Source organism: Hibiscus syriacus, unplaced genomic scaffold, assembly GCF_006381635.1.
Source record: "Hibiscus syriacus cultivar Baekdansim isolate YM2019G1 unplaced genomic scaffold, ASM638163v2 tig00110121_pilon, whole genome shotgun sequence".
NCBI lineage: Eukaryota > Viridiplantae > Streptophyta > Magnoliopsida > Malvales > Malvaceae > Hibiscus > Hibiscus syriacus.
This window is the reverse complement of record NW_024062597.1, coordinates 235310-255172: the sequence shown is the minus strand read 5'-3', so window position 1 is coordinate 255172 and position 19863 is coordinate 235310. Positions and strand designations below refer to the sequence as shown.

The 19863-nt window shown below is 31.9% G+C and overlaps 1 pseudogene; it reads right to left on the bottom strand.

Moving 5' to 3' along the window:
- The window catches only part of LOC120215485, a 41413-nt pseudogene extending 22715 nt beyond the window's left edge, over positions 1–18698 (bottom strand).
- Positions 18699–19863: the final 1165 nt, after the last annotated feature.

Sequence of the window (19863 nt, the reverse complement as noted above, 5' to 3'; positions counted from 1 at the left end):
GATCTACTCCCGAGGCATGTTCATTTTTTTAAAGTATTTAATATTCCCCCTAAGTCAATCTTAATCTTTAATTTACCTTAAAATTTACCCTTTAATTTTACTTTTATATTAATTTCGTCCCCTATATATATATTTTTAATTATATATATTTTTATTTATTTACTATATTCCTTTTTATTTATATTATATTATTTTTATTATATATCTTATATCATTATATATATATATATATATATATATATATATATATATATATATATATATATATATATATATAGATGTATAGATGTATTAATTTTTCTCCAATTACTATGTATATATTTTTTCTTAATATTATATATTATACATTTTTATATATATTTTCTTAATATTCTATTTTGTTTTTATTTATTTATATATTATATTTTTACTTTATTTTTTTTTTCTATTATTTTTTTTCTTAATATCATGTATATCTTTTTTTTATTTGTTTTACTTAGTATTACATATTTATTATTTTTATTTGTTTTAGTAAATACTACTTTATATGTACACATTATTTTTATTCCTTTTTAATTTCTTTTACCTTTTTTTTATTTTTTTACTCCATTAATATTTTCCCTTTATCTGTGTCTTTGTCTTTTAACATTTTATTCATTTTGTTTATTTTTATTTTTTTACCTGTTTTTTATTTTCCATTTTTTCTTGTTTTATTTATTATCCTCACATTTGCACACTTGCTATCCTAATTCGATTTTATACTCCGCTACGAGTCAAACGTTTTTATCTTTTAAGGGTATTCAAATCAATCAATTGTAAGTAATTTGAATCGGGTCTGTTAAATTTTATTTTAAATTTCAAATTTTTGAAACTAAGACAACCGACAAATTAATTGGTACCGAAAGGGCGGTTCAAGGGTGCTAATCATTCCTTGACCGTAACCGACTCCTGAACCCGACACATTTCTGGTAAAAACGTAGATCGGGTAAGAAGGTGTCCGACCCATCTAAATTCGTTTTAAAATGGTCGGTGGCGACTCCAATCCACATTTTTTAAGTCGAAGCCCAATTTTGGGGCCCAACCGAAAGACAGTTACGACAATTATGTATGTCCTAATAGATGTTAGAAAATAAGGACAAAGATAAGAGAGTAGATAATATTGAAAAGAAGGCCGTGATCAAAATCGACCCTAGTGAATTTGAAATATATGAGGATCCAGAGGAGATTTCTAAATTTAGTGATGATTCCGAGGTTTCTTCATGTAAGCTTAAATAATTATGTATTGTTAATTTGAGTAAGAGAAAATGAGTAAGCGGTAAATGCATTGACCGCTAAAAGCTTATAAAAAATGTGATATTAGTAGCTCAACTGATTATGAGTTGGTTTAAGAATAAATGTTAAGTTTTATGGACCTAATAGAGTTACTTTTAGAAGGTAATTTGTGAAAATAGATTTTTTACCCATTTCATACTTCAATTAACTATTATTTAAAAATCGAGATTAATTCTTGAGAACTTGGAAAAGTATCAAGTTCGTAATGATAGGAAAAAGAGTAAAATTTGGTCACTAGTGTAATTTTAGAATTAACTGTTATGAGGTTATTGCTGCAAAGTTGTCAAGTCTTCTTATTAAATGATTTGGATAATTAGACTTTCATAGTTGAGATAGAAAATGTTTCAACTGCTCGAGAATATTTTAAAAGGATTCGGAAAAGTTACACGGATTACCTCAAGAAGGAAACGAAACATTTTAAAATAAAAGTATTCTATTCGACTTAATCTTGAGTGAGATGGTAGCGGTAAACCCTAGTAGGTCATGGTACAAGTGTGAGATGGACATGTAGTAAACATTTAATAAAGATTTCAGGGACTATGTTCCCGGTGAATCTGATGGAATTATCATTGGATAAGTTAAGATTATAATGGGTATAGGTTGTTTTTCTTCAGAGACGATTAGTTTAGAAAGATGCAGAGGGTGTGGAAATTATAGTTTTTGGGGAGAAAGTGAAATCATCGCTCAAGGTGATATTAATAATGATTATGAAAAAAATGATGTCAGAAAGATATATATAGCTTTTATGGATAATGTTATAGATACGCAAATAATTATAATCTCACAAAATTGGGAATTTATAGATGTATTTTCAGGTAAATTTATTGAGTTACCTCCAAATCGAGAGGTGGAATTCAAAGTTGATGGTTATTAAAGTATTGAACATGTTTATATGATTTAGTATCACAAGAGTTTAGTGAGTCAAGAGAATTAGGGGCTCAATTATGAGAGTTAATTGATCAAAGTTTTATCATCCCAAGTATTTCATCTTGGGAAGTATTTGTTCTATTAGACAAAATAAAGATAAATCTATGTGGTTGTGCATAGATTTTGACAGTTAAATAAGATTCTTCAAGAGAAGAACTTGTATTCCAAATTATTCTAATGTGAAATTTTGGTTAGCAGAGATGGCTTTTTTTAGCCAGGTTGTTTCGGCATAAGGTATAAGAGTAGATTATAAGAGAAACTCATGTTGTAGTAAATTGGAAACTCCCAAAGAATGATCCTGAAGTTCGGATTTCTTTGGGGCTTGTTGGTTACTATCGAAGGTTAGTGAAGAACTTGTCAATGCTAGCTTTGCTGCTAACCAAGCTTTTAAAGAATGATGTGTCTTTTGTAGATCGGAGAAGGGTTAAGAGAGTTTTGAAATGCTAAAGAGGATTTTAATAGAGACACCAGTGTTTATACAACTTGAGTAGGGTAAGGATTATGTGGTTTTTAATTATGCATATCCCAACGGCTTAGGAAGTGTGCTTATGCAAAAAGTAAGGTTTTGTCATATGCCATGATAAAGTTAAAGACGCATAAGAGGAATTACCCTATGCATGATTTAGATTTGGCAAAAGTCGAGTTTGCCTTAAAATATTTGACACCATTATCTGTATGGTGAGCGTTGCTATAGTTGTGCTAATTACAAAAGCCTAAAGTACTTGTGAAATTGAAGAGAATTGAACATGAGACAGAAAAGATGGACAAAACCTTTAAGGAATTATGAAGTGATCATTGATTATCTTTAAGGAAAGACCAATGTTGTTGCAGAGGTATTTGGTCAGAAACCTTTTGCAGTTTTGCGAGCTATAGACGTACGATTAGTGTTGAATGAAAATGGCATTGTGGGCTGAATTAAAGATGAAGTCGATGTTTTTATTAGATCTAATAAGAGAATTATAAAGGGAAGACGAAAATTTCTTGATAAGAATTTTATAAGTAGAAAATTAAGAGATTAAGGACTTTTGAGGTCAGGTTTGTCGGAAGTTCGTATTATCATGGAAGACTTTTTATTCCCGATGATTAAGAATTTAGAAAGATATTCTTTTTAAGGCATTAAGTCCTTTGACTATGCTTTCAGATGGAACAAGAGGTACCAAGATTTAAAGAGTCGGTTGGGTGGTCTGGTTTGAAAAGAGCCATCACGAAAATTTTAGCAAAATGTCTGACGTACTATTAGAGGAAAAGTTGAACATCAAGTATCTTTTAGATTGTTTAATTCAATATCGACTGATGATTGTAAAATGAATCATGGGAAAAATATTTTCTTTTAGAAGAATTTTCTTGCAATAACAGTTATTAATCGAACATCAAGATGGTTGTATACACGCTTTATATGGGAGAAAAGGTTAAACACCATTAAATTGGTTTGATTTAAAAGAAAGAAATCTAGTTGGACATGAATTAATGAAAGAAATGGAATATAAAATGAAAGTTACCCAAGATAATTCTTAAGATCGCTTCCGAGTGACAAAAGTCTTATGTTGATCTAAAGATAAAAGAGATTGAATAACGAGGTGATAAAGTTTTTCTCAAAGTATCGTCTTGGAAGGAAGTATTGAGGTCTGGACTGAGTCCGAGAATTTTTGAACCATACGAGATTTTATCAGTTAGCTTTTACCTCCCGAAACGGAAAAGACCTATATTGTTTTCATGTGTTGTTGCTTATTAATTATCGATCACATTTGAATTAGGAAAAAGAACCAATACGGATCTGGACTCGAGAAATCAAGAAATCGCGTAACAAAATGATTCCTCTAGTTGAAGTGTTGTGGTAAAATAATAAAGTCTTTAAATCCGAGGAAGAAGTTTTTAAGGGAGAGAATTGTAATACCCCAAAAATCAGGTATGTGACTTTATCGAAAAGATTTAAAATTTGAGGATTTATTTGATTAAATGATAAAAGATAAGAAATGATTTGGATGAGTGGTTTAGATTCAATTGTAACAATGGATGATTGAAAGGGCATTTTGGTCATTTGGAATGAAATGAATTTAAAACTCCAATTTTTATAGGGATTTAAGAAAAACGGAGAGTTAAAATAAAATAGGTTAAGTTATTTACTTTCTTTCTTCTTCTTCCCGTGACTTTGTGCTCTCCTCCATAGCCAAAGGTAAACTTCATCTAATTAGTTTTTTCTTTCGATTATGGTTTGTTTTTTCAACCTTAAGTGATATGTATGCTTAAGAAATGGTTAAATAAGATTGAAAATAGGAGATTGAGGAAATATTTTAGATTTAAGAAAATGGGTTTTTGAATGTTATGTTAGAATATGAGTTTTTATTGATGTTTATTAGTATATTTGACTTGTTAAAGAACTAAATAAGAGATTAAACACATTGGATGAGATTAAAAACATGTTGGAAAAAGTGGTATGATTCTTAGATGGAAATGTTCTTGGGAGATTTTAGATGTTTTAAGAAGATAAATGAAGGAAATTTAGTAGGGATAAGAAAATAAGAGTTTAATAGTATTGTTGAGGGTAAATATAAGGAAATTTGACCAAATTTGGGTAAGAATCGGACTGAAAAATGGAAAATCTGGGTGAGGGTATTGGTACTGATAGAACAGTACCGATACTATAGGTTTAAATGGGTAGAAATATAATGAACAATACTGGTACTAATGCAATTAGTATCGATACTGATAGGATATCGATACCAAAAAGGAAAGTATCGATACCATGGATTACAGAATGCAGAAATGGTATCGATACTGAAAAGCAGTATCAATACCATAATATATAAGTATCGGTACCATGGTAGGGGTACGTATACTATTGAATCTGGAAACTTTAATATAGGATGAATGTTGATAGAAATTTAATGTAGTAGTACTTTTAAGTATTATTAAAATTATAAATGTTAGATAATCATACTAACATTTAATATGGTATGTGTACTTATGGGATGCTTGTGTATATCGTAACCAATCTCCCGGGTCAAGTAAGAAAAAGGGAAAATATAAAGTTGCCGAATAGATGGACATCCTTAAAGCATATTAACGAGGCATACCAGTTTGAGTGCATATACAATAATTATATTGGTTGAGGGAGAATCACAATAAATTCACCTCAAACATTTAAATTAATCATATACTCATCTTTTGAAACATGTGGCGCCACTACTGTACCACTCTGAAGAGTGATGGCACTGACATTTTCCCTTGGATTTACCTCAGTTTGAGATGGAAGTTTACCTTGTGATTCCAAGCGTCCTACGGTTTGAGCCAGTTGGCTCATCTGCGTGTCTATCTCTTGGAAATGGGCTTCAGTACGAATCTGGAATTTTTCTGAGAAAGTGCTAACCTCTCAATAATTGACTCTAATGATGTCTTTTGTGGCTGTTGTGGCGGTGGAGGTGGTCTTGCTTGATAACATTGATTCGGACTTGAGTTTTAAGAATAACTGAAATTCGGATGATTCCTCAATCCTGGGGTTGTAAGTATTGTCGTAGGGATTATAAGCTCTTTGGGGAGGTCCTTGAAAGTTCCCAACTGCATTGAATTGAGCTTTTGTGCCATCTTGTATCAGTGGACAACCGTCTGTTGGATGATTAGGTAATGCACATATTCCACATAATCTGTTTGGTCATCTCTTTCCTACAACAAGAGAGTTGACTACTTCAGTTAATTTATCTATCATACTTTCTAAAGATGAACTTATCTCATGAACCCTTCAAGGAGGTTCATTAGTTGCGCAAAATTGATGGGAATTTGCGGCCATTGTGGAAATTAAATCCCTAGCCTTAGTAGGAGTCATGTTCACCAAGGCTCCTCCGTTGACAACATCGATCATCTTAATTTCCAGGGGAGTTAATCCTTCATAAAATATTGAAGGAGCGTTTGCTTTGTTAACCCATGTTGTGGGCAACTAGCACATAACTTTTTAAACCTCTTCCAATAGTCTTAGAGTGACTCTCCATCAAGTTTCTTGATTCCAAGTATTCTCCTTCGTAGTTCACTTACTTTCGCCACAAGGAAAAACCTGTCAAGAAAAAAGACGAGTCATTTGAGCTCATGTAGTAATAGAATTTGGGGGTAGGTAAAATAACCACTCCTTAGCCGATTCGGCTAAGGAAAAAGGAAAAGCTCTAAGTTTGATTTGGTCCTTGGTTACTCCTTGTGGTCTCATGCTGGAGCAGATCATGTGAAATTCTGTGAGATGTTTATGTGAATTCTCGTTGGGTAATCCGTGGGAGGTAGGGAGGAAATGAATAATACCAGTTTTTAACTGGTATGGAGTTTCGCCTTGGGGGAAATCAATGCACAAAGGTTCTTGTTCAGTAGGTGTCGCGGCTAACTATCTGATAGTGGGATCGTCCATCGGAATTGGTTTTGTATTAACGAATTCACCTGAATTTGATTATGAATTCAATTCTGGATCTGATTGTTATCTCTGTCTTTCCTGAAGCATCTATGCGTGAAGTCTTCTAGCTCTGGCTTGGATTTCCAGGTCGTACTCCACTAATATGCCCAGATTAGTCCTGGTCATAAAGAAAAAGCAAACAAAAATTAGTAACTTTGGCAAAGTCTCCGGCAACAGCGCCAATTTGACAACTGTCATTTTGATGTAAAAATAAATTCCTTCTTCTCAATTAATAAATAAAAGAAATACGTAATAAAGATAAGTAAGGGTCGATTCCACAGGGGCTTAGAAAATTATGAATTTATGTCTGAATTGTTTATACCAGGCGTGATACAGTAAATAAGGGGGAGTTTTGGTAAAATGTAGTAAGAAGAGATTAAATGAATAAAGGTAATTTAAAGTAAAAATAAAGAATGTAACGTTGAAAATGAATACGATAAAAATAGCCTCAAGCCTTGCTTTGACATAATTTTCTTCAGATCATCGAATTAGATTTTCCATTCGGGATTCACGTCGATTACTTTGTCTACAAGGGTAATCCTTGTGACTCTATTTTGTATACGAAATACCCAAGGCAATCTTTGATTCCGATTTCGGAAATTGACCTGATCAAAATCAATTGTCGTAGACCAATTACCGTTTAAGTTTGTGAAATCCGATTCGGGTTGTTGCTTCAATAACTACCAATTTAGATCTCAATTCCCTCTTGGCAAGGCTATCTCGCCAAGTGTGTTCCCAAGAAGTCGAATGTGCTTTCAATAAGCCGATCCTTCCTCCCAGACATTTAATCACAACAACCTCTTGACCAAAGTCAATCTTTGATTTTGAAAACTATTTTGATTTTGAAAAATAAGCGCAGAGATTGAGAGAGATATTCTGAAGTTATTAAGGGCCTTTTTCAATTCTCCCGTTGGAATTAGTCATCGCTTCATCTCTTGGCTTATGAGAAAATTAGCTAAGCATGACAAAAGTCATACTTAGCATATTTAAAAAAAAGCTTAAAAATAAAGAAAAAACCAAAAACTTGAAAAACAAAATAAAATAAAGAAGAGAATTTTTATAAATTAGAAAGGAGAAAAAGATTGTAATCTGGGTTGTTCATTTAGGCTTACCCTAAGAGGATATTTATATCCTCTAAAAACCTAGAGATAAACAAAGAAATTAAAATAAAAATAATCTTAAAGATAATTGTTTTTCTAATTCAAATTTTAAAATAAGTCTCGTAATGCACCTCTACCCATCGTTCATCTTCCAGAAGGCGCGCTAACTAGATCTTCTAGAAACTGCCGCTGACTAGACCTTCTAGAAACTACCACGTTAGACCGTGTCATGCCCAGAGTCGTGCCCATGTCTTCAGTCGTGACCAAATAATAAAAAAAATGAAGAATGCACCCGTTTTACCATTAAGTCTGGAAAGTAAGACACTGTACGAAAGCAAACATAACACAACTAAATCAGCAGCAAAAAATCAATAAGATCAAAGAATTAATGAGAAAATACTACCGATTATGAACACTCATCAGGTGAGATATCTGAACCATAGGTACAGATAAATAGTTAAATACTTAATTGTGTTTTGTTCATCTGTTACTGTCTGACAGCGCCATAAAACACGACTTACTTGTCTGCTTTTGTTCTTATCAAGTATAATAAGATGGGCATATTTCTCTTTGTATATGTTGGTTGGTTTCATGAGTGGGAAATGGCAGAGGCAAATGGTTTTGACTATCCTGTGAACCAATCGAACAAGCACGAATAAGATTATGTTTATATTTGTTTGTTTAACTTTAATCGAACAAACAAATGAATACGAACAACTAAATGAACAAAAATTTCTTTTATGTGCTTGTTAATTAAGAAATTTAGCTTGTTCATATTTGTTAATGTTCGTTTACTAAAATGATAAACGAACACAAATGAGCGAACATAAACGAACGTAAATGAACATAAGATTAATTGAGTTTATATTTGAAAAGAGTTTTTTTTTTCTTTCCACATAATTTTAGGATTTATATTTTCTTTAATTAATTTGAGTATTTTTTATTTGGGTTTACAATTAATTTAGTTTAAAAATATTAATGGGTTTAAGGTTCAAATTTATTAAGTTATAATGTTTCAAACTTGTCTGAAGAAAATAAACGAAACAAACATAAACAAGCAAACCTAAATGAGTATAAACAAATGAACATAAAAGAACGAATATAAACAAACAAATTATCGAACATTCATGAACGTAAATGAACGAACAAACCTTTTGTTCGTGTTCGTTCATTTAATTAAATGACATGAAATGTTGTTCATATTCGTTCGATTAATAAATAAACTAACTTTCGGCTGAATGTTAGGTTTGTTTACCGGCCTAGTTTTGACTTTATTCGAAGACAGTATATAGATTACCTGCTGATTTAATATTGCAGGATGGACTTAATATTCAATAAACTTCCTTCAACTTTATATTTTGATTTAACATGGTGGATTTGTGCTACCACTGGTTTGACCAAAGCTTTCTTATCATATCTACTTCTTTTGTTCTCCTCTGAGGCTTCCCAATATCAATTCCAATGTTGCTTCATATTCATCAACAACTCTTGACACTACTTATTATGAGCTTACTTCAATGGCTTTCTACACCCATATGTTAATGTCACTACACATTCGATAATGTGCAAAGACTTTGGTTTCTTCGAATTCTTCTTATGGTTCCACTATACAAACATCTTTACTCGATTCTTCTCTTCAACAATGTCAAGTAGGTGGGTCTTTTAAATATTAGTCTTGTAACGCTAACATTGTCATTCAAGCTATCGCAAAAATCCTTGAGAATTCTTTAGTTAACATTAAGTTGATCCAAAGATACTTTCGCAAACAAAATTAAATCGTCAACGAATAAATGTGAGAGTATCAGATCATTGTTGGGTAATCGAATCGGTTTTCACGTGCTATCATCAACGGCACACTAAAAGATTAACGTAAATCGCTTCATACATGAAACAAACGAATTTAGAGATAACAAATTTCCTTGATGAATCTCCCTCAAAGGTCGAAAAGCAGGAGTCGTGGTTCGATTCTAAGAATTTAGGTTTGTGTAGATCAGTGGCAAAAGCACTAAACCCCATAGGGGCCAAGTGTATCTCTATTATTTTGTAAATGTGGTTAAATTTAGCTTAAAGTGTTAAGGAAAAAAGAAAAAATTATAATTTTTGCATACCCATTATTTTTAAGAAAAATATTATAATTTTGGACTCCCATTCTTAAATTTCTGGATCCGCCACTGATGTAGATGAGACACAACTCATAATTAAGCTTCTAATAAAAGGTGAGCAATATGATGGAAATACAAAGAATTTCATATTGGGTATGAACTATTTGGCGTCGTCCGATTCGATTTGTATGTGTTTTTTCAGACAAATCCTCTCGGTAAAATATTATTTATCAGAGTTTATTTTACCGATTATAGCTATTATAAAATATTTAATAATAGTTTATGTTCATTAAAATATTTGAGTTAGAGAGATTAAACTTTGAAGAGAAAATTAAATAAAAAAAATGATAGAATGGATGAAGTATGCGGCAGAAAGGAAAGAAGAAGAGAAATATAATGAAAATGAAACCCTAAACATATATATATATATATATATATATATATATATATATATATATATATATATGTGTGTGTGTGTGTGTGTGTGGCATTTTTGTAAATAAGTTAATATATAGTATAATATAACTAAAATTATCCTGGTAGGGTCTAATTTTTAACCTTAAATTCGATTCTTACCTAAATCCGAAATTTTTTACACGTCACTTGACCCGAATCTGATTATTTAAAAAAAATATGCTTCTATCTGATCGTGTCATATAAAATCTGTTGGATTCCTATTAAATTGCCATCCCTATTCATGGAGTAATGTTGGATAATTTCATTATATTAACTATTTCTAGTGCGTAATGGTCTTAAATTTGAAATTATTTTATGACCATTTTTAGGAGGAGATTAGTTATTCTTTATAATTAGTCAGTTTAATTTTTCATGCTTTATCTCTTTTTATATATGGTTGAAATATTTGTTGCTTTTAAATTATGAGATGATAAAAGCATAAGTTTTATGTTAAAGATTTTTACATGCTACTGTTATTGTGAGAAAAAAAAAAGTTAACTTTAAATGTGCGTTAAGAAACGTTTAAATATGCATCAAGATATTTTATAAAATATTTTGTATTATGACCTAAAATGATCGGTGCATAGAAACCTTTGATGTGCATTAAGGTTGTGCATTTAAAATGTAGATAAAGCTTTACATTAACGTTTCAGTATGAGAGATAATGCATGTGGAAATGAAAAACCATTTTTTCATGTGGGGTAAAATTAAATAGTCCCTGAAAATTAAGGTGAAAATAATTGTGAATGCTTTTTTGTTGTGCTAATAATTTCTTTTGAGAAATTTATAATGACAATAAAACATTTGTAATTTTGGAGAAGTATGAAGATGAGGACATTAAAATAAAAGATTCTTCAAATCAAATAGTAATCAAATCTTGGCCTACATTATGTCATTTGCTGAAAATAAGGACACAAAAAACTAAAGATAAGTTCTTTATTACTATCGGTATTCTTTTATGAAAATTTAGTACTTTTAGTAAATTTTAAAGACTAATATTATTGAATTTATTCTAATTTGAAGGTTGATAGATTTTGGAGTCATTCTGGTTAAAGATGATAATGCAAAGGTTGAAGATGCAGACGCGGTGAGAATAAACTAGTGTGTTTGAGAATTATAATTCTACCTGCTAGGTCAGATTATTTAGACTTGTTGCATGTTAATTCATACTTTGCATAAATACATGAATTATAACAAATGAACCTTTAAGTTTGTCTTTAAATCTTTGTGGAAATATTGTGAAATGAAATAAACCACTAGTAAAGACTAAGATAATGAATGATAACTAATGCTAAGGCAGTAGTGAGCCTAGAATGTATATGTTTAATAAGATACTATTATGAGTAAAATTATCAAGCACAATTCTTTAAGAAGTCTTAAGAAAGAGAAAATTAATAAATGATTTATTGGAAAGTAGCGTGATAAGTATAAAAGTGCATGTCTAAGATTGGTTCTATGAAGACCTAATACTTAAGCGTGCCTAGTACACCACCTCTATTTCATAGAAACATACTTGGTGCATTGTTCATTACTATGCTCACTATTCCAATTTATAAAATTCTATGACATGTTAATAACTCTTTAAACTTAGAATAAAAGTTAAAAGAATAGAGATTAATTTGATAGAGTAGATTACCAAATTTAGTCATAGTAAATAAATATTTGATGGTCTCTTTATGGCTAATATATTGAATAATATGAATGAGAATGTGATAGACACTAGTGTTACTAAAAATTGATTGTAGCTATTAAAGCTATTTAAGTTCTTTCCTAAATAGATGAAAGAAAAGAGATAGTTTATCTCAAGAGTTGTGTTGAAATCTCTTACATTAAACTTGAGATAATTTTCCTGTTGTTAGGAAAAGTTGAGAACTCCTCATAATTTTCCAAACACTTCTTATGAAGAACTAGAAAAAATTGAAATTGCTTTTGAATGAACAAAATCATGAATAACTACTGATGGTATATAAGGAATTTCATAATCTTTTGATATTCTGAATATTAATCTTAATGGTTAGTAACTTCTAAAAAATTTAAGAATATAATGATGTGTAAACAAGATTTGAGTTTGTTAAAATATAGGTTTATGGTTAAAACTTATAACAAACTTTACTCTAATATGATTGAATCTATGTATAAGAGAATTTGTTTACACATTGTCCACGACACTTGTGGATTTATTTCTATCCTAAAAAATGTTAGAAATGTGGGGTGTCTTAAATGATAATTAAAGTTAGAAAGGAACCTAGTTGATCTGCTTACTAGATTCTAAAGTTATAAATGGTTATTGATTCATCGTGGGGGATGGGTCTAAAACCCATTGGTTAAAGAATTCATGGTGGATACCTAACTTAGTTATCTAAGTTCAATATGGTCAAAAGAAGCCATGGAAAGACTCATAGTGTACATTTCTACCTACTTATCCCTATGACAAATAACGTACATACACATGATGAGCTTTAATGTTCTTAACAAATTCACAACCCATATTTTGGGGTTTTTAGTGAGAAATATTTGATGAATTTACCAATTTTTGTTGAATATATACTCTTAATAAGTTCATAACCCAGTGTTGAGTGGGTAGTAGTCCTACTGTGAAGGACTAGATGAACTTGTCATTGGAGAGGATGCTTTTCTTGAACTCTTAACGAATTCAAACCCAAGAGTTTGAGTGATCCTATTGAGAAGTACTTATTGAATTCACTGATTAATGGGGTTTAATATTTATTCTTAATGATTTTTTATCTTAGAGTTTGAGTGATTCATTTAATATGAACTTGAAGAAATTCACCTTACCTATTGTAAGGATGAGCTATTGTAAAAACTCTTAATTATTTCATAGTCCAATTTTATGTGGTTTATATTGAGATAAACTTGATGAAATAACCTACGTAAGTGAGAACGACTAGCCACATTCTATGAAAACTGTTGTAACACCCCATACCCGATTAGGAAGAATAACCTAGATATCTGAGTATACATTAGATTTCAAACTTTTCAGATAGATGCATACTATACGAAAGAATTTAAAATTTAAACATACATCATGCAATACATAGCAACGGATAACAAATAACAATTTATGCATCACTCATGCATTGTAAGATATACGAAATTAACTGTGCAAGGGTATAGAGGTCTTTTCAAACCATTAAGCTATTCAGATTAGAAATACTAATTTAAGTTTATCAATATTCATTATCAATCATTAATTAGTGACATGCAGATTTCTAAATCAATCGGACACCAAATAGGGACATAATTGAACATGTTTTTTAAGGACTAAAACGTAAATAATTCAAAAGTCACATAAAAATAACAAACATGCAATTGGCACCTTCATTATGAAATTTAGTGTATTAAAGTGTGACATAACAAGTCTAATCAAATTTTGAATTAAGTTCTAATATTAATTAGCTATTCACTTTCTAGACCATTTTAAACTTATATAAACTTCCTAGGGTCAAACTAAGACTTAAAGACATTTAGAACCTTTAATGAATGTAATTTTACAATTTTTCATCAAACAAACAACGAAGGGATCAATCATTTTTCATGAGGGATCGATCCTTTACAAAACAGTAGGTTTGGGATCGATCTTTTTGAGCAGGAGATTGATCCATTTTGGGAAGAGATTGATTATTTCCCCTAAGGGATCAATCATTTTTCTAGAAAAATGCAGAATTCTCAAGAACATGCATAAATAAGCCACCAAAATTTCATATAATAAATCATAGGGACTATATACATGCTTGAACACTCTCATACCACATCACACATATTAGAATACACTTGTAGCATGCTTTACAACACAAATCACATCATACACGGATCTATCATCAAAAGTCAAACATTGCATAAAAGTTCATTTTTGGCACAAGTCACCTAGTCCAATTATGCATTATGGGTCATTTCATGCATCCAACGAGTCGAACAAATTTAGTACACTTAGTGTCACTTGTCTAAGCACACCAAACACTTCTTTAAGGTATCTTTCAACATTTAACCAATTTGGCATTTCAACTACACATTCATATGAAGTCAATATATTCATCAACAAAATCAATCCAATATCATGCTTCTTCAAAATCTAACAATCCAATTAACATGCCAAATTTATATTAAGTTCAACAATTCATAGTTCATCTAAATCCCCAATAATCCCCACATTGCCATTTTATGAAACCAAACCACACACTTTATTTAGTATTGCCTTGCTCAATCACACTAGATGCTTGCCCCTTGTTTCTGACTCAGCTACTAATCCTCTAAAAAAGTATTAAGAAAACAAGTGCAAGTTGAAAGTCCAGTGAATAACTAACATTCTAAGTGATGCTCATCTCAAAGCTAAAGGGAAGCTCCTATATGCATTAACTCCTCGCTTGTTTTTACCGCAATAATCATGTCATCGTGTCATAAATCTATGTTCACATAATGCACCATAAATGTACACAAAAGCCAGATTATACACAAATTTTTCATCATCATACATTTTACAGCAAATCATATGCATACATGCACAATTAACTTTTCGGCAAAGTCACACACACTACACACGTAGTTTTCATTTAAGATCAATTGCCTTTTGTTCAAAATACAACTCACTTATTAGATAAACGGACTTCACACAACACCCTTTTATTTATGGACTCACATAGGTCCAAAACTATGACATTCGGAGTAAATTCAACAAATCAACATTACCCCGTAATCTTCTTGGAGCATTGCTTAATGCACCAACCTTAACCGATATAACCCTTTGTTTACACACATATAGAAAACCATAGAGTACTATTTCCTAGGCATGCCTTTCATATCCAAAGGTCTCATTAAGAATAAACAATAATTTAATCCAAGTTCACAAGAGTTCTTATCAAATGATGCATAAATTATACACATATACACTTCCAAAATACACTTTGAAACACTTATCAGAAATGGTTGCCATGATCAATCTTATATGGACAACACGTTTCTCACTCATCCATGGATAGTGAAGTTGTTCCACTCATCCTTAATACATTCATATACATACACTTTCAAAACCACTATACATCACAAATACAATACATATACCAAAATCATCATTTCATATCATATTCCAAAATTAATTATGTGTATCAATATAAGTTCACTTAAAATAGAATTCAAGCCAAGATAATTACTCTAAACTAAACCTTTTTTTACCTTTGAATATGTTCATCCTTTAAGAATGAAATTCATTCACCTTTGTTGTCCACTAATCGAAATCACTTCCAAACACTTAGCAAATGACCACCAAACACGATGCACCAAATTTCCTCAATTCTCAACACATTAAAAACCTTGGAAAACAAAACAAAACATTAAGAACTTATCCAAAACAAAGCATAATTTTTAGTTTCCAAAACAGAGCGAAAGAACCGAAAATCTTACCGAAACAACTCTCTAAGCTTATGATCTAATGAACATTACTTCTTCTCAACAAGATATGATCAAGATCAACTAATATCAACAACTATATCCAACTAGAAACCTAAAAATGACTTCAATCAACAATAATTCCTGGATTTTTGAAACAAAAGGGGAAAAATCAAGCTTATTTTAAAGAATTCCATATCAAAATCAAATACAATTGAAAAAATGATTTAATAGATAATAACATAATAATTGTTGTGCAATCTACCAATAACTAACAGAAAAACGAACACATAACAATAATGATGCATAAATTATACACATATACACTTCCAAAATACACTTTGAAACACTTATCAGAAATGGTTGCCATGATCAACCTTATATGGACAACACGTTTCTCACTCATCCATGGATAGTGAAGTTGTTCCACTCATCGTTAATACATTCATATACATACACTTTCAAAACCACTATACATCACATATACAATGCATATACCAAAATCATCATTTCATATCATATTCCAAAATTAATTATGTATATCAATATAAGTTCACTTAAAATAGAATTCAAGACAAGATAATTACTCTAAACTACACCTTTTTTTACCTTTGAATATGTTCATCCTTTAAGAATGAAATTCATTCACCTTTGTTGTCCACTAATCGAAATCACTTCCAAACACTTAGCAAATGACCACCAAACACGATGTACCAACTTTCCTCAATTCTCAACACATTAAAAACCTTGGAAAACAAAACAAAACATTAAGAACATATCCAAAACAAAGCATAATTTTTAGTTTCCAAAACAGAGCGAAAGAACCGAAAATCTTACCGAAACAACTCTCTAAGCCTATGGTCTAATCAACACTACTTCTTCTCAACAAGATATGATCAAGAACAACTAATATCAACAACTATATCTAACTAGAAACCTAAAAATGACTTCAATCAACAATAATTCCTGGATTTTTGAAAAAAAATGCCAAAATCAAGCTTATTTTAAAGAATTCCATATCAAAATCAAATACAATTGAAAAAATGATTTAATAGATAATAACATAATAATTGTTGTGCAATCTACCAATAACTAACAGAAAAACGAACACAGAACAATAATCCAGAAAACAAACCAGAAAACCAAGAACACCAAAGGTTTTACATGGTTCAGTCAAAGTGACTTACATCCACGGGGAGGGAAAGAATTTATTAAGGCAATCAGCAAAGTTACACGACTTCAAAGTAAGAGATAACCTGAGTTTAAACCTCTCTCTAGAATATCCTAAGACAATCTATTCTATATCTCCTTGAACCCTCTCAACTTGCTTATATCATTATTTATAACTAATGATCCTTCCCCCAAGTTGATCGGTTCACCAATCAGAAGCTAGGCTTTTCTCTCTTTTCACCAACTATCAAAGCCAATAGTTTTAACCGAGTTAGTTACGATAGTTTTGGCCCCTAACTATCATAACCACTTTTTGACTCGAGGCATTGTCTTAGACCAGTAATTGTGAGGCATTACAACAATTCTCCACCTTGACTCTCAATTACAAACCTCCAAAAAATTCCCTCCACTCAAACCCAAAGGGCTGTTATTTTTCAATTGAGTTCACTAAGTCCAGACAGTGTCTGAACTTAGCTGCGGGTAGTGCCTTTGTGAGTATGTCAGCTGCATTTTCTTCAGTGGGTATCTTCTCAACTATTATCGAACCCTTAGAAACCATATCCCTTACAAAATGAAGTTTCACGTCTATATGCTTAGATCTCTCGTGAAAGACCTGGTTCCTTGTCAAGTGGATTGTGCTTTGATTATCACAAAACACAATTACAACCTTCTGTAGTATACCAAGCTCTTCATCCAAGCCCTTTAGCCATATAACCTCCTTAATTGCTTCTGTCACAGCAATGTATTCAGCCTCTGTTGTTGAAAGAGCTATAACAGATTGAAGATTGGACTTCCAACTGACTGCAGTACCAAAGACTTTGAAAATGAATTCGGTTAGTGACTTCCTAGTGTTAATGCTCCCTGCATAATCAGAGTCCACATAGCCAACCACCTTCTCCCTTTCATTCTCTTATTTCTTAAATAATAACCCCAACTTAGTAGAACCCCTTAAGTATCTCAGGGTCCACTTCAAAGCTTCCCAATGAGCTTGTCCAGGATTTGCCATGAATATGCTTATGACACTGACAACATAAGCCAAGTCTGGCCTACAGCAAACCATCCCTTACATAATACTACCAACCCCACTAGCATAAGGGACAATCTCCATGTATCTTTTCTCATATTCACTCTCAGGTGCTTGAGAGTTTGACAATCTAAAGTGTTGGCCAATTGGTGTTGTAACCTACTTGGCCTCATGCATATTGAACCTTATTAATACTTTCTGAATATATGACTTCTGAGATAAGAACAAACTACTTTTCTTTCTGTTTTTTGTGATCTCCATCCCTAAGATCTTCGTGACAGGCCCCAAATCCTTCATATCAAATTCTGAGTTGAGCATATCTTTAATCTTCTGGACTTCCTCCTTGCTCTTGCTAGCTACTAGCATATCATCCACATATAGGAGCACATAAGTACTTATTTTTTCATCTTGCTTCTTCATGTATACACAACTATCGTAATTGCTTCTAGCAAAACCAATCCTCAACATAAATTCATAAAATCATTTATACCATTGTATTGGGCTTTGTTTAAGTCCATACAGTGATTTCTTTAGCAAGCAGACTTTGTCCTTGGTTTCAAGAGTGCAATACCCATCTGACTGGTCCATATAGATAGTTTCTTCCAGCTCTCTATGTAAGAAGGAATTTTAACATCTAATTGCTCCAGTTCCAAGTCATATTGATCAACTAGTGCTAAAATCAACCCGATAGAGCAATATTTTACAACAGGTGAAAAAATTTCACTGAAGTCAATTCCTTCAACCTGTGTAAATCCCTTTGCAACAAGCCTGGATTTATACATGGCCTTTTCAACACTTGGTATGCCCTCATTCCTCTTGAATATCCACTTACAACCTACTACTCATTGGTTCTTTGGTCTGTCCACAAGCTCTCAGGTTTTATTTTTCATCAGAGAAGCTATTTCCTCATCCATTGCTTCAGCCCACATGTGCCTATCTTTACTTTTCATTGCTTCTTTAAAGTTGTTTGGTTCAACCTCTTCAATCTCTTCTGCAACGTTTAATGCATTAGAGATAAGGTCTGCATGGCCATATCTCTCTAGTGGTCTGATGGTTCTTCTTTGTCTATCTCTCACCAAATTGTAGTCATCCAATCTGGTTTCCGGTTTAGTTTCTTGTTGGTCTTCTCCACCTTGATCATGCACTCCAGTCCTTTGATCATCCATTGTTTGCTGTTGTTGTAGCTCCACCTCAATTGGAACGCCCTCCTTAGTAACATTGTTCTTAGTAATATAACTTTGCAGGTTTGCCATTTTGGACTCATCAAATACCACGTCTCTACTAACGACACATTTATGTTGGTCAGGCTCCATGCACTACAGTTTATAACCCTTGGTTCCGAGTGGATAGCCAATGAAAATACACCTCAAAGCTCTTGCTTCCAATTTATCTTATCTGATGTGAGCATATGCCAAACATCTAAAGACTTTGAGGTTGCTGTAGTTAACTAGTTTCCCATACCACATCTTCAAATGAGTATTCATTCCAATAGTTGTCGATGGGCATCAGTTAATAAGATACCAAACTGTTGACACAGCTTCACCCTAAAAACTTTTGGGTAAGCCAGCATTCAGTAGCATGCATCTCACTCTCTCTAGGAGAGTTCTACTCATCCTCTCAGCTAATCCATTCTGTTAAGGGGTATTTAGAACTGTGTTGTGCCTTGTAATGCCATTTTTCTGCACAACTCATTAAACTGCTCTGAAAAATATTCCAGGCCATTGTGAGTTCTCAAATGCTTCAGTTTTGTTTCCATCTTATTTTCAGTGAGAGTTAACCAGTCCTTGAAACGTTCAAAAGCTTCATCTTTTGTTTTTAGAATGAAAACCCATACTCTCCTAGTGTAATCATCTATAATAGACAAAAAATACCTCCCACCTCCATGTGTTTGAGTTCTAGCAGGACCCCATAGATCGATGTGTACATAATCTAATGGTTTCTTTGTTG